This window comes from Musa acuminata, chromosome BXJ2-5, assembly GCF_036884655.1.
Source record: "Musa acuminata AAA Group cultivar baxijiao chromosome BXJ2-5, Cavendish_Baxijiao_AAA, whole genome shotgun sequence".
Taxonomy (NCBI): Eukaryota; Viridiplantae; Streptophyta; class Magnoliopsida; order Zingiberales; family Musaceae; genus Musa; species Musa acuminata.
Genome location: NC_088342.1, coordinates 35,332,885 through 35,348,751, shown reverse-complemented (window position 1 = coordinate 35,348,751; position 15,867 = coordinate 35,332,885).

Genomic DNA, 15,867 nt, shown 5'->3' with positions numbered 1-15,867 from the left:
ACTAGCAGCAACAATTCGAGCACGTGACTCACCAATATCATTTGAAGAACTCTATGACAAATTGACTAACTATGAGACGTATTTGAAGCGCGATAACAGGGTGCTCGGACCAACTATAATAGCTCAAGTCAGTCAAAAATCCAAGAGGAAGAGCAACCAGTACAATAAGCATGTTAATAAATGTTTGGCTATGCTGCCTCCTAACCCTATGGGTCACAAATCAAACCCCCTCATTCACATCATCAACACTTCAATCATCACTATCAAGGTGGCAACTTCCATAATCATCAGCCTTGGAGTCTTGACTTTACTAGCCAACAAAGAGTCATTTGCTAGCTGTGTGACAAAGTTAGAGACTCTGCGAAGGTTTATCGGTCTCGACCCAAACTTCCTGCTCTATCACGGTGGCCTCAGGCAAATCTCATGACTACTCTAACTACTCGCCAACCTAATTGGATTATGGACTCTAGCGCCTCTCATCACATCACCTCTAATCTTCAGAACTTATCCATCCATAACAACTATGGCGAAAATGAAGATATCATCATCGATGATGGTAAAGGAATTCTCATTACTCATATTGGTTCCACATCGCTTAGTTCACATAACACAATATTTACACTCGATGATGTTTTGTGTGCATCTCACATCAAACGCAATCTCATTTTTGTTTCTCAATTCTGCAACTAAAATAATATATCAATTGAATTCTTTCCTAAATCCTTTCTTGTCAAAGATTTGAGTATGGGGGGCATCCTTGGTCCGAGGCCAGAGTAAGGATAACATTTACGAGTGGTCGTCAGTTACCCAAATCACCTAGCCTACTACCTACTCTTTCATCGTAGCTCCAATTGATGTGTGGCATCGTCGTCTTGGTCATCACTCATCCTCTATATAGCAAAAATTACTTTCTCGTTTTTCTCTTTCTACTCTTAAAACCAGTAGCATTATATCCTATTGTGATGCTTGTTTAAGCAATAAAAGTCATAGACCCTCTTTTGGAATCTTCTCTATATCATACTCTAAACCTTTTGAAATTATTTATACTGATGTTTGGGGTCCTGCTCCAATCACTTCTTTTGACAAGTTTAGATTTTATATCATTTTCGTAGACTACTTTATTAAGTATACATGGTTATACCCTCTCCATAATAAATTTAAAGTTACAACAATTTTTTCCAACTTTAGAAGGTTGGTTGAGAACTTCTTTTAGTCTACAATCAAAAGAGTTTACTCTGACGGCGGCGGTGAATATCAAGCCCTCACATCTTGTCTCTCAGCTTATGGTATATAACACCTTAAGTCACCCTCATATACTCCTCAACTAGTTGGTTTTGCTGAATGCAAATATCGACATATAATTGAAACTGGTCTCACACTCCTCCATCAAGCCTCAATGCCAATAATCTTTTGGTCTATGACCTTTCATACTACCGACTACCTCATCAATCGTATGCTCACTCCAATCTTTTAGTACTAGTCACCATTTGAAAAACTATTTCATAAATCTCTAACCTTCAAAAACTCAAAGTATTTGGCTATTTATGTTATCCATGGCTATTTCCCTATGCCTTGCATAAGCTAACATCAATATCTAACCTTGTATTTTTATTAGATACTCTCTTGAATATAATACCTTTCGATGCTACAAACCCCAAACTCAAAAAGTCTTTATATCACGTCATGTTATTTTTGTGGAGTCTACCTTTCTGTTTCAAAACCCTGAGTCTCCTGTTGTGCACCCTACTCCAACAACTATACATCATTAGAGTACATTGCCAATCTCGTCAAACGAGTCTCCCACAATACCACCCGGTCATTCTCCTCAAGATCCACACTATCTTCTTCTCCCGATTCAACAGCTCCTCACTCCCTCCATTACTCCTCTCCCTTCTTCATGAGGTTCCCTTACTACTGAAGTAATGCCCTCAATAACACAACGACTATCTTTATCCTCTTCTGAGACTAGTGACACTGAAGTATCTCTAACCCATGTCAGTACATCTCCACCGCTCATACCTACAACACAACATATTGCCCCTGGACATCCAATGATAACACACTCCAAAAGTGATATATTTAAACCACAACAAGTCCTTGACCTACATGCCATCACAAAATCCTCGTCAGAGACCAATGAACCTACCACAATTACTTAAGCCCAAAAATCTTCACATTTGCGTAAAGCTATGTGTGAAGAATATGATGCCCTTATCCATAATTCTATATGGACTCTTATACCCTCTTATCCCACACAAAATATCATCGGGTGTAAGTGGGTCTTTCGAATTAAGCAAAACTCAGATGGATCCATTGTCATATATAAAGTGCATCTAGTGGTCAAAGGATTTCATCAATGCCTTGATGTTGACTTCACAGAGACATTTAGTCCCATTGTTAAACCCACAACAATCCGACTTATTCTGAGTTTAGCCATCTCAAAAGGCTAGCATTTACGACAACTTGATGTTAACAATGCCTTTTTACAAGGGACTCTAACTGAAAATATCTTCATGTAGTAACCTCCTGGCTTCATCCACCCTCAGTATCCAAGGCATGTTTGTAAACTACAAAAAGTTATTTACGGACTTCGTCAAACTCCAAGAGCTTGGTATATAGAACTTGGCTCATTTTTTACATCAATTGGCTTCATCAATTCCAAGTCCGATACTTTGTTATTCCTACGACAATAAAATGGAGGCACAATATACCTTTTGGTGTATGTGGATGATATTATTGTCACAGGCAATGATCCCTTAAAGACTCAAGCTTTTCTAAAGCAATTGGCCGATCGATTCTCCCTAAAAGATCTAGGAACCAAGAGCTACTTTTTGGGAATTGAAGCAATATTTACATCTTCGGGTCTCTTGTTATCCCAAAGAAAGTATATTCAAGATCTATTATCAAAGATAAACATGCAGGATGCAAAAGAGGTTATAACTCTCCTTTCTACTAGTAAATCACTCAAGCTATATGATAGAAGCCCTTCTACAAATTCTACTCAATACCGACAAGTCCTTGGCTCCTTATAGTACTTGGCTCTCACCCGCCCAGACATCTCATTTGCAGTCAATAAATTATCACAATTCATGCATCAACCATCTACTACGCATTAGTCTATGGTCAAATGAATTTTGCGATATCTTAAAAAGACCCTCAATCATGGCCTTTTTCTCCAAAAAAATGCTCCACTCCATCTCCATGCCTTTGCTGATGCTGATTGGGCAAGGAACTTTGATGATAAAACATCTATGTCAGGGTATATTATTTTCCTTGGAGCTACTCCAATCTGTTGGAGTTCTAAAAAATAAAAGACAAGTCACACGGTCTATAACTGAAGCTGAATATCATGCCATTGCCACTGTTGCTGCTGAACTCAATTGGATCATATATCTGCTCAAGGAACTCAACGTCAACTCCACCGTTACTCCTGTTGAATCTCAGATTTTGATGATGAAGTCAATTGTCATTTGTTATCTAATCTATATGTTGAGATAAGTGCGTAGGATTAACTACGATGAAAGTAAGACATGCAGCAGGAGTTGCGCCGGAGTCAGGACAATGATCACGTTGGGAGTTCGAGAGTTCGACGGAAGTTCGGACAGTCGTCGGAGGTTCTGCGGGAATAAATCTGAGAAGTCCATGAGCTTACCAAAGAAGCTCGTCAGAACTCGCCAAGTGGATCGTCCAGGAGTTTGCCGGAAGTCCGCAGGAGCATCACCGAGGGTTCATCGGATGATCGACGGAAGTTCGCCGGAAGCTCGCCGGAAGAAGCGATTGACGCACCGGAGCAAGTTGCAGTAAATGTCTTAGGGAATATCATAGTTAGCACAATGATTAAGTTGAAAATGGGAGGTGATCCCATTAACTTAATCTTGGGGCAATTGGGCCCCTGAAAAACCCAAATTGGGTCGAATGGATCAACCCATTCGGACCCTGATTTCTGCCAGGCGGTTGAACCGCCCAAGCCAGGAGGTGGCACCGCCTGGGCTAAGTCTCCGAGCGAGACTGGGCGGTGCAACCGCCCCAGCCAAGAGGTGGCACCGCCTGGGCTCAGTCTCCGAGCGAGACTGGGCGGTGCAACCTCCCCTGACAAGAGGTGGCACCGCCTGAGCTCGGTCTTCGAGCTCTGGCAGGAGGTGCAACTGCCTCAGTCAGGAGGTGGCACCGCCTGAGCTCGGTCTTCGAGCTCTGGCAGGAGGTGCAACCGCCCCTGACAGAGGTGGCACCGCCCAGAGGCTCAGTCTTCGAGCTCTACCAGGTGGTGCAACCGCTCTAGTCAGGAGGTGCAACCGCCAGATCCCGGAATTCCGGGAATTGACAATTTTGAGCTCCAAATTTGAACTGGGTTGGGGCCTATAAATACCCCACCCATTCAGCACTGAAAGAGCACTGAACATACACCGAAATCTTGATCTTGTTCTGTGATTTTTAGAGCTCAAAATTGTTGTAAAGGCCAAAAGTTCTTCTCCCTCTTTTCTTCCAAGTTCTGAGCTTTAAAGAGAGGAGAGAAAAGTCTGTAAGGGTTGTCTCCTAAGCTCGTCAAAAGGAGTGAAACTATAAAAGGGTGGTTGGCCTTCGCCTATTGAAGGAAGGCCTCTAGTTGACGTCGGTAACCTCGTCGGTGGAGGAAGCCAAAAGTGGAGTAGGTCAAGATTGACCGAACCACTCTAAATCTCGGTTTGCATTTACTTTGAGTATCTTATCTTTACTGCAAACCTCCTCAATAGCTTACTGCCTTTTGTGTTTTTACGAACGTGTTTCAAAGTTCAGTGCTTTCTGAATCGGTGTTTAGACGCAAATCAGTTTTATCGTACGAACATCATATTTCAGTTTGCGCTTACGTTCTGATTTCCATCATAACTGCAAACTGCCTTTATATCTTTGCTTTAACTACATCTCGCTTTATCTCAAGTTAAAGTGGGTTACGAATCGGCTTTCACATCGAAATCGCTTTTATCGTACAAACGTCGTATTTCAGTTTGCGCTTATATTCTGGTTTTCATCATAACTGCAAACTGCCTTCATAGATTGACTTTAACGTCATCTTGCTTGATCTTAAGTTAAAGTAATCATAGAATCGGCTTTTATACCGAAATCGTTTTTATCGTTCGAACGTTTTTTTATCGTTGAAAGATTTCCGCTGCACTAATTCACCCCCCCTCTTAGTGCTCTTGATCCTAACAACTCCTACAATATATTGTGATAATGTTGAAGCTACCTACTTATGTGCTAATCCAATGTTCCACTCCCGCATGAAACACATTGCCATTGACTTCCACTTCATGCGAGATCAAGTTGTCAAACATCAACTACGTGCTTCTCACGTGCATACGGTTGATCAACTAGTAGACTCACTCATAAAGCCTCTTGTCTGCAAACTATTTTCACTGTATCCGTCCAAGATCGGCATCCTTAATAGAAGCTCAATCTTGCGAGGGCATGATAGCAAATAAGATTCCCTCAACTACGCGAGGAAATCTCTGAGCAATTGAGGAAAATCCTCTTTGCTAATATGTATAAATAGTCATCAAGTTCACTATCTCAAATATAATTTATAATTACATCTCATATTCTATCAAAGCCATTCAGCTTCCTCGATGGCCTTAAGTCGTAGGTATAATAGGAACTACATCAAAGGAATATCATCGATTTGGTCGGGATAATCACTGCTACAGAAAGGCTCACAAACTTTGTTTCCTTGGAGGTCTTAGAAAAGAAGAAATAATCTTTAAAAAATTACTCATCTAAATATTCCCAAGGGAAGGTGTCTATAATCGAGCAAAAGAAAAAGAGTTCCCATATAGGGTCGAGTTTAAAAGGCAACGCCCCAAAACCTGATAGATTCTTCTTATGTAGAGGACCATACATGGTAAGAGAGTGCCCACAAAAGCAAGTACTTAATACATTGACAACATTAATCCATACCCCCTAGATCGAATAAGGGCAAGGTCATCACCCTTAGTTTGAGTAATTTGGAATCTAGCAGCCATGATGAGTAGTAAAAATATCGGATGGAAGCAATGCATTTATTGAATGCATTATAGTGTAAGTGAGGGAGAACATAAAGATAAAGCAATAGAATGTAAGGAGCAGCATGTTGATGTTTATGGACATCAAGCTGAATGGCGAAACAACATGTGGAATGGTGGACATGGGCACTACCTATAATTTTATTATTGATCGAGAAGTAAGGTGACTTGAGCTAAACCTAGAGAAGACACCAAGTCGGCTAAAGGTTGTGAACTCAAAAGCTAAGTAGATCTTTAGGTTGGTGAAGGGGGTCTCCATCAAGATCGGGATATAGAGCAAAAGCACAAACATAATGGTAGTGTCATTGGACGACTTCTAAGTGATCCTCAGAATAAAGTTTATGCACATAGCAAAATTGGTACCGATATTATTCCTAAACTCTATATGCTTAATGGGAGGCGATGACCCCTACGTGATTCCAATTTTTTTATGAGGAACCAAGGACCCACAATAAATATCAACTTTACAACTAAAGAAGAGGGTGCAAAAAAGTGAATTAACTTTCGTGATCGTAGTAATGTTAGAGCTACTTGATATGGAAGCCACTGTGAACCTACTATAGTGCTGGATGTTTTAAAAGAGTTCACAAATATTATGCCCCTTGAGATGCTTAAAACTCTGCCACAATATAGAGGAGTGGATCATCGCAACAAGTTGAAGCTAAGAGTGAAGCTTCCAAGGAGACCACCATATCACATGGACCCTCTAGAGTTGGTAGAGCTTAAGAAGTAGTTAAATAAATTGCTAAATGGTGGTCTCATCTGTAGTTCTAAAATACCATTTGAAGCTCTAGTCCTCTTCTAGAAAAAAATAAGATGAGAGCTTTCGATTATGCGTCGACTATCAGGCCCTAAACAAGATAATAGTTAGAACAAGTATCCTATCCTGCTCATCACAGACTTATTCGACCAATTGGGCAAGGCAAAATATTTCTCTAAACTTGATCTTCAATTGGGGTATTGGCATATGTGCATAGCTAAAGGCAACAAATCGAAGACTACATATATGACTAGGTATGGAGTGTTGTGTTCGGATCAAGAGCACTAAGAGGGGGGGGGGGGGGTAAATTAGTGCAGCGGAAAACTTTCTACGATAAAAAAAAAACGTTCGTTCGATAAAAGTGATTTCAGTAAGAAAGCCGATTCGTAAATCACTTTAACTTTTGATTAAGCGAGATTTAGCAAAGATATAAATGCAGTTTGCAGTTATGGTTCAAATCAGATAGTAGGCACAAACTGAAATATGATATTCGTACGAAAAAACTGATTTACGTCTAAATGTTGATTCGTAAATCACTTGATTAAGCGAGATGCAGTTAAAGCAAGGATATAAAGGCAGTTTGCAGTTATGATAGAAATCAAAACGTAAGAGCAAACTGAAATATGATGATCGTATGATAAAACCGATTTACGTCTAAACGCCGATTTGGAAAGTGCAAAGCTTGAAACCCAATCGTATATGCGCAGAAAGCAGTAAGCTTTTGAGGAGGTTTGCAGTAAAGATAATATGTTCAAAGTAAATGCATACAGAGATTTAGAGTGGTTCGGTCAATCTTGACCTACTCCACTTTTGGCTTCCTCCACCGACGTCAACTAGAGGCCTTCCTTCAATAGGCGAAGGCCAACCACCCTTTTACAGTTTCACTCCTTTTGACGGGCTTAGGAGACAACCCTTATAGAATTTCCTTTCCTCTCTTAACAGATTAGAACTTGGAAGAAAAGAGGAAGAAGAACTTTCAACTCATACAACACTTTTAAGCTCTAAAAATCATAAATTAAAATCAGAATTTTGGTGGTTTTTGGGTGCCCTTTCAGTGCTGAAAGGGTGGGGCATTTATAGGCCCCAACCCAGTTTGAATTTGGAGCTCAAAACTGTCAATTCCCGGAATTCAGGGATCTGGCGGTTGCACCGCCTGGCAGAGCTCGATGACTGAGCCTCTGGGCAGTGCCACCTCCTGTCAGGGGCAGTTGCACCTCTTGCCAGAGCTCGAAGACTGAGCTCAGGCGGTGCCACCGCCTGACTGAGGCGGTTGCACCGCTCAGCCAGAGCTCGGAGACCGAGCCCAAGCGGTGCCACCTCCTGTCAGGGGCGGTTGCACCTCCCGCCAGAGCTCGAAGACTGAGCTCAGGTGGTGCCACTGCCTGACTGAGGCGGTTCAACCGCCTGGCAAAAATCAGGGTCCGAATGTGTTGATCCATTCGGCCCAATTTGGGTTTTTCAAGGGCCCAATTGCCCCAAGATTAAGTTAATGGGATCACCTCCCATTTTCAACTTAATTATTATGCTAACTACGATATTTCCTAAGACATTTACTACAACTTGCTCTGGTGCATCAATCGCTTCTTCCGACGAGCTTCCGGCGAACTTCCGTCGATCATCCAATGAACCCTCAGTAATACTCCTACGGACTTCCGGCAAACTCCTAGACTTGCGACGATCCACTTGGCGAGTTCCGATGAGCTTATTTGGCAAGCTCATGGACTTCTCGGATTTGTTCCCGCAAAACCTCCGACGACTGTCCGAACTTCCGTCGAACTCTCGAACTCTCAACGTGATCATTGTCTTGACTCCGGTGCAACTCCTGCTGCATATCTTATTTTCATCGTAGTTAATCCTGCACACTTATCTCAACATATAGATTAGATAACAAATGACAATTGACTTCATCATCAAAATCCGAGATTCAACAATCTCCCCCTTTTTTATGATGACAATCAATTGATAATGGAGTTAACCTTAACTCCCCCTGTCTATATGCTATACTTGAGATAAGTCAATCTTGAATTCAAAACCTTTGAATTCAAGAGACATATTGATAAGTTAAAATCATTTAAACTTATCAATACTCCCATCATGATTCCCATCATGATGTTTCTCTCTGAAGATGATGTCAAAGCTTGACATTCATTTTCAAATTTTACATTACAAGTTTGAATGATGGTAATAGTAGCAATTCATCATATTGTAAGATATCAACATATAAAACTACGAAGTAAGATTTTGATATCATTACATGATACAAACAAGGCATAATGCAAATTATAGCAATCATAGTATCAATTCATATATCTCTTGGTGATGCAAGCATGGCATTAATACTCATATATTTCTCCCCCTTTGTCATCAACAAAAAGTGTGGTAATTGTGATACCAGGAGAACAATATAAGTGAATTTTGAGCATAAGTGTGATGCCTTTACTAGGTTCATGTCATTTTCAATAGTGAGTCAATTATGCAACCATGACATGAAGATATCAATTCTGTTTTTACCCCGCATCTCCACCATCTATTTGTGAGTTTACTTTAAATGAAGTTAAAATTGATGAGAGATTAAATTTTGCTTCATTTTCACAAGGATCAAGATATGTATTAGAAACGAATCCTTGTTAGTAAAAACACTATCATTCATATAATCAGGAATCATTTTATTAAATCCATTTCCTTAAAGAATATTCTTCACATAGGTGTATGAGAGATGTATTTCATATGTCAACAATGATGAGAATTAAACTCGTTATGACGTATGCTTTATTAAGTCCGGAAGAGGATAATGTATTGAGAAACTCCGATTTTTAAGAGAATCCGAAAATGAAATTAAGACTTTTATGCATTCGGACGAGACTGTGCTATTGATTTTCAAATATGATCATGAAGACAAAACATGCTTATCATCATGGAAATTTTTATATTCATACACATAATTTCTAACATGTAATTGTGTAAAATCATCATAGCAATTAAGTGAAATTGATCAATCAATCAATAAAGTCCGAAAAATAATTTCAACAAGTTTATGTATTCGGACACATCAACATTCCTAATTCTCTTCTTATGAAATCAAATTGTTCTTCACTTAGAGGTTTTGTAAAAATATCAGCTAGTTGATGTTTAGTGTTATGGCAATAATAATATCATGACAATGTCATGACTCATCAACTACATTGGTATATCATTTTCTCAAATCATATTTATCATGGAAACCAAGGCACAAGGTTTTCAAAGTAGTTATAAAAACATTTAGTTTCAGTGTAAAATCTGACAATGAATAACGAGATTAAACAATGAGAGATGTTTGTAACTCTACATATGCTCACAAATAAATACATCAGGTAACCATATCAAGGATCAAGGCAAAGGGCATCATGGTGAGTAACATAAAGAGTTTACAATAACAATAGGTGATTGTGTTCACATACAAGCTCATTCAGGAGGTGGAAAATTAAAGTGTCTAAATAAAGAGTCAAATTGTCGATGAATTTGCTGCAGCTCAGATAGGATTTGATCTTGTCTTTGTTCAAATCAGTCCATCCGAATCCCAATATCTTCGATAGATGATGCAGTAGCTTGCTCAAATGAATATGTTTCCTCAAAGGGACAAATCGGAGGAGATTGAGTACCCCTAAAGACTGGTGTTTCTGGTTCCGGTTCAGGTTAGGGGGGATCGGTTCTTCTAGGCATTCTAACCCAGTTACCATTTCTATAAACACATCTTAATCGGTGAAGTAGATTTTTATTTATTATGCTAAACCTATCTACTTTTATTACTTCTTCTTCCGGTGGTATTGGAATATCATATGCTTTCAGTATTCTAGTGATTATACCACCATATGGATGCATCATGTCTTTCTTAGATAGTTCTAACATGTTTTGTTGGATAAGATAACCAAGACAGATGTCATGTCCTTTCATGATCCAATACATAGTTCTTAATTCTATTTGGTTTACTTCATCATGATGGTATTGTTTAGGGAGAATGATGCTAGTTAGGATATGATGAAGTACCTTAGTATTTAGTGGTAGTAGATGTTCACAACTTTTAGGAACAAATGCTAAGTTGGGATTGGCGAAAATTGTTCCTAAGGCTTCAACATATGTTGTCCCAACAGTTTCATCATCCCAGGATCATCTAAAATAAAGTCCTCTATTTTTCAGGGGAATGCCTATCATGTCGCAAATGAATTTATCCGTAATGGAGATGTGTTGTCCTAAGAGATAGGTAGACATTCGTTCTTCTTCATCTACTTGTATATTGTTGTAAAACAGTCTAACAAGTCTTGGATAGATGGGTTCACTAATTTGTAAAATAGGGAGTAGATCTAAGTTTGCAAACCATTGGATTGTCTCTAAGTCTCTTAGTTCATTTAAATCTACATGTTTTCCCTTATTGACACTCCTAAGTTCAAAAGAGGAAAATTTTTCAGCATGATATTTTGAATCGAAAAGGGTAAGATCAAAATCTTCCACTAATCTCCTCTTCCCTTTGTCCCTTGAGGATCTTCTAGACCCCATAACTATTGCTATTTAAGAGGGTAGTAATGAGCAAGAGTAAATGAATCAAAAACAGAATTTAAGGGGTTCTTAGAGAATACCTTAGTGAGATCTTCAATAGAAGGAGAGATTGTTGATCTTTTGCTTCAAAATGAGGAGTATTTGGGATGCTACGAGGGGTGAAATGGAGGTGGCGAAGGTTTGGAAGAGTAAAGAGGGGAAGGGAGTGAGTTGGGGTCGGTTCCACCGTCGGCCCTAGCTCGGGTTAAAAAGAGGCAGAATTGCGGGTGGTTGCACTATTGGCTGGGGCGGTGCAACCGCTTGCAACACGTGACAGCCGGAGGTGCTACCTCCAGCTGGGGCGGTGCCACCGCCTGCAGGCGGTGAGCACTTGTTCTGACTGCAGTGTGATCTGATTTGAATGCTTTTGACTTAAGAAGAATTTTCATTTAGAGCAATCAACTTTACTTACGTAATTATGTAAGAATTTTCATTGTAAAATAAGAAATTTTACATGATTAAGATAGATCTTGTGACGTGCATACTCTAAATGTCGTGCACATGTTTGTGACAGATTGTTCAAGTTGGTAAGCCTTGCAAGTTCATGACAAACTTAGTAAGTTCATGATATAGTTGGATAAGTAACGAACGGATGACATCAATGGGCTCGAAAATCCAGAGGATATGTGAAGTGAGAATCATGGGTTTCCAATTCTGAGGGATCAAATAGGATTGTATCTATATCGCATTTGTAATTTTAATTTTCTAATCCTCTTCTGTTATTTAGGCTAGAGAGCATCGCGAGTTCTTTTTGGATCTCGGGTCATAAATATCGAGAATCCAAAGAGCAGGATATTATTTCTTACTCCCAGCTTATGATGTTTTATGTTTTTACAAGAAAGGATGATCTTTAGGTACCCATTTGCTTTTGGGTGCCTCAAAAATAGATCTACATTTTTTATCATGTTGCATAGAATTTATCATGGTTCCTTTAGGAACCCAAATTAATATGTTCGAACTAATTTTCTTGAATGGACAATAATGTGTTTTGTGTCCAAGTTTGCAACAAAAGTTGCATTTGCTTTGGTGTCGAACATATAAGATGGGGCCTTTTATGAAGGTGGTTGGATTTTGGTGAGGACTTCTCACAAATCCGATTCCACTTCTTTTGGGAACGTGACCCTTGTTTGCAAGGATCATGTTCAAGGACTTGCTACCAATCTCGAATTTCTTCAAGGTGTCCTTAAGTAGCAAGTTTTTCTTTTGGAGAGTTTCTAGATCATGACATTTTATGCATGAACCTAAACTATCATAATATTCAGTTTTTAACTTATCGAAATTACAAGTAAGACTATCATGCTCCTTTTTTAGCAATTTATATTTTCTACTAATAATCTTGCATGCATCAAATAAGTCATGGAAGGCATTTAATAATTCATCAAATGATAATTCTGCATCTATTAAATTTGTTACCTCCTCTCCGATGGCCATTAAGGCGTAATGAGCAACTTGCTCGGTGTTGGACTCCTCTTCTTCGGACGTGCTCGAGTCATCCCACGTTGCTTTGAGTGCCTTCTTCTTTGATGTTCTCTTTTTGACTTGGGGACAATCACTTTTGTAGTGTCCCGGCTTTTTGCACTCGTAGCAAATAACTTGGTCCTTCTTGGGTTCAAGTTTATTTTTTGTGTCATTCTTAAACTTGTTTCTTTTAATGAATTTTTTAAATTTTCTTGTTAGAAGTGCCAAGTCATCATCACAGTCCTCATCACTTGAGTTTTCTCTCAAGTGGTCTTCTAAAGTTCTAAGTGTCATATCTTTCCTGTTCTTTGGAAGGATGTCTTCTTGCTCTTCATGAGCTTTGCAAGTCATCTCGTAGGTCATTAATGACCCGATTAGTTCTTCAAGAGGGAAGTTGTTTAGATCTTTCGCCTCTTGAATAGTAGTGACTTTAGGATCACAATTCTTAGGAAGGGATCTTAGAATCTTATTTACGAGCTCAAAATCCGAAAAACTTTTTCCGAGTCCTTTTAGACCGTTGACGACATCCGTGAAACGGGTAAACATGTCGCCAATAGTCTCACTCAGTTTCATCCAGAAAAGTTCGAAAGAATGTAACAAAAGATTGATTTTTTACTCTTTCACTCTACTTGTCCCTTCGTGAGTCACTTCGAGTGTGTGCCAAATATCAAATACGGTTTCATAAATCGAAACACGGTTGAACTCGTTTTTATCAAGTGCACAAAATAAGGCATTCATAGCCTTTGCATTAAGAGCGAAAGCCTTCTTCTCCAATTCATTCCAATCGATCATTGGAAGAGAAGACTTCGAAAATCCATTTTCGACAAGATTCCAGAGTTCAAAATCTATAGAAATAAGAAAGATCCTCATTCGGGTCTTCCAATAGGTGTAGTCCGTCCCATTGAACATGGGTGGACGTGTAATAGAATGGCCCTCTTGGTTTCCGGCGTATGCCATCTCTCTTGGGTTTTAATCCGTTTGAGAGTTAACCCCGCTCTGATACCAATTGTTAGGATCAAGAGCACTAAGAGGGGGGGTGAATTAGTGCAGCAGAAAACTTTCTACGATAAAAAAAAACGTTCGTTCGATAAAAGTGATTTCAGTAAGAAAGTTGATTCGTAAATCACTTTAACTTTTGATTAAGCGAGATGTAGCAAAGATATAAATGCAGTTTGCAGTTATGGTTCAAATCAGATAGTAGGCGCAAACTGAAATATGATATTTGTACGAAAAAACTGATTTACGTCTAAATGCTGATTCGTAAATCACTTGATTAAGCGAGATGCAGTTAAAGCAAGGATATAAAGGCAGTTTGCAGTTATGATAGAAATCAAAATGTAAGGGCAAACTGAAATATGATGATCATACGATAAAACTGATTTATGTCTAAACTCCGATTTGGAAAGTGCAAAGCTTGAAACCCAATCGTATATGCGCAGAAAGCAGTAAGCTTTTGAGGAGGTTAGCAGTAAAGATAATATGCTCAAAGTAAATGCAAACCGAGATTTAGAGTGGTTCGGTCAATCTTAACCTACTCCACTTTTGGCTTCCTCCACTGACGAGGTCACCGACGTCAACTAGAGGCTTTCCTTCAATAGGCGAAGGCCAACCACCCTTTTACAATTTCACTCCTTTTGACGGGCTTAGGAGACAACCCTTACAGAATTTCCTTTCCTCTCTTAACATATTAGAACTTGGAAGAAAAGAGGAAGAAGAACTTTCAACTCATACAACACTTTTGAGCTCTAAAAATCATAAAGTAAAATCAGAATTTTGGTGGTTTTTTGGTGCCCTTTCAGTGCTGAAAGGGTGGGGTATTTATAGGCCCCAACCTAGTTTGAATTTGGAGCTCAAAACTATCAATTCCCAGAATTCCGGGATCTTGCGGTTGCACCGCCTGGCAGAGCTCGATGACTGAGCCTCTGGGCGGTGCCACCTCCTGTTAGAGGCGGTTGCACCTCCTGCCAGAGCTCGAAGACTGAGCTCAGGCGGTGCCACCGCCTGATTGAGGCGGTTCAACCGTCTGGCAAAAATCAGGGTCCGAATGGGTTGATCCATTCGGCCCAATTTGGGTTTTTCAGGGGCCCAATTGCCCCAAGATTAAGTTAATGGGATCACCTCCCATTTCCAACTTAATCATTGTGCTAACTACGATATTTCTTAAGACATTTACTGCAACTTGCTCCGGTTCGTCAATCGCTTCTTCGGGCGAGCTTCCGGCGAACTTCCGTCGATCATCCGATGAACCCTCGGTGATGTTCCTGCAGACTTCCGGCAAACTCTTGGACTTGCGATGATCCACTTGGCGAGTTCCGACGAGCTTCTTTGGCAAACTCATGGAGTTCTCGGATTTGTTCCCGTAGAACCTCCGACGACTGTCCGAACTTCCGTCGAACTCTCGAACTCTCAACGTGATCATTGTCTTGACTCCGGCGCAACTCCTGTTGCATATCTTATTTTCATCGTAGTTAATCCTGCACACTTATCTCAACATATAGATTAGATAACAAATGATAATTGACTTTATCATCAAAATCCGAGATTTAACATGTTGGAGTTCTTAGTGATACCTTTTGGCTTAACCTACTCTCTGGTCACATTATGTATGCTTATAAATCAACTATTTATGGAGTATATAGACAAGTTTATAGTCATCTGCTTTGATGATATCATTGTCTACAACCAAACGCTTGAGAAGCATGTCAAACACCTTTAAACAATTTTCAAGATTCTCATGGGAAATACTTTATTAATAAAAAGGGAGAATTACTACTTTGCTTAGGTAGAGTTTTTATTCTTGCATACATCGAATTAGTGAAGGTTTTATTTGGATAGACAAATTAAAGGTGCAAACTATGGTGAAGTAAATAACACTAAAGAAAGTACCAGAGATCCTTCCTTCGTTTTATCAATTATTATTGGTGCTTCATAGTTCTATTGATGGAGTTATTAAAGAAGGAGCAACCTTAATGATGGTCAAACAAATGTGAAGTAGCATTCCAAGACCTAAAGGCTATTATGTTAGAAGAATCGATACTCAAATTACTG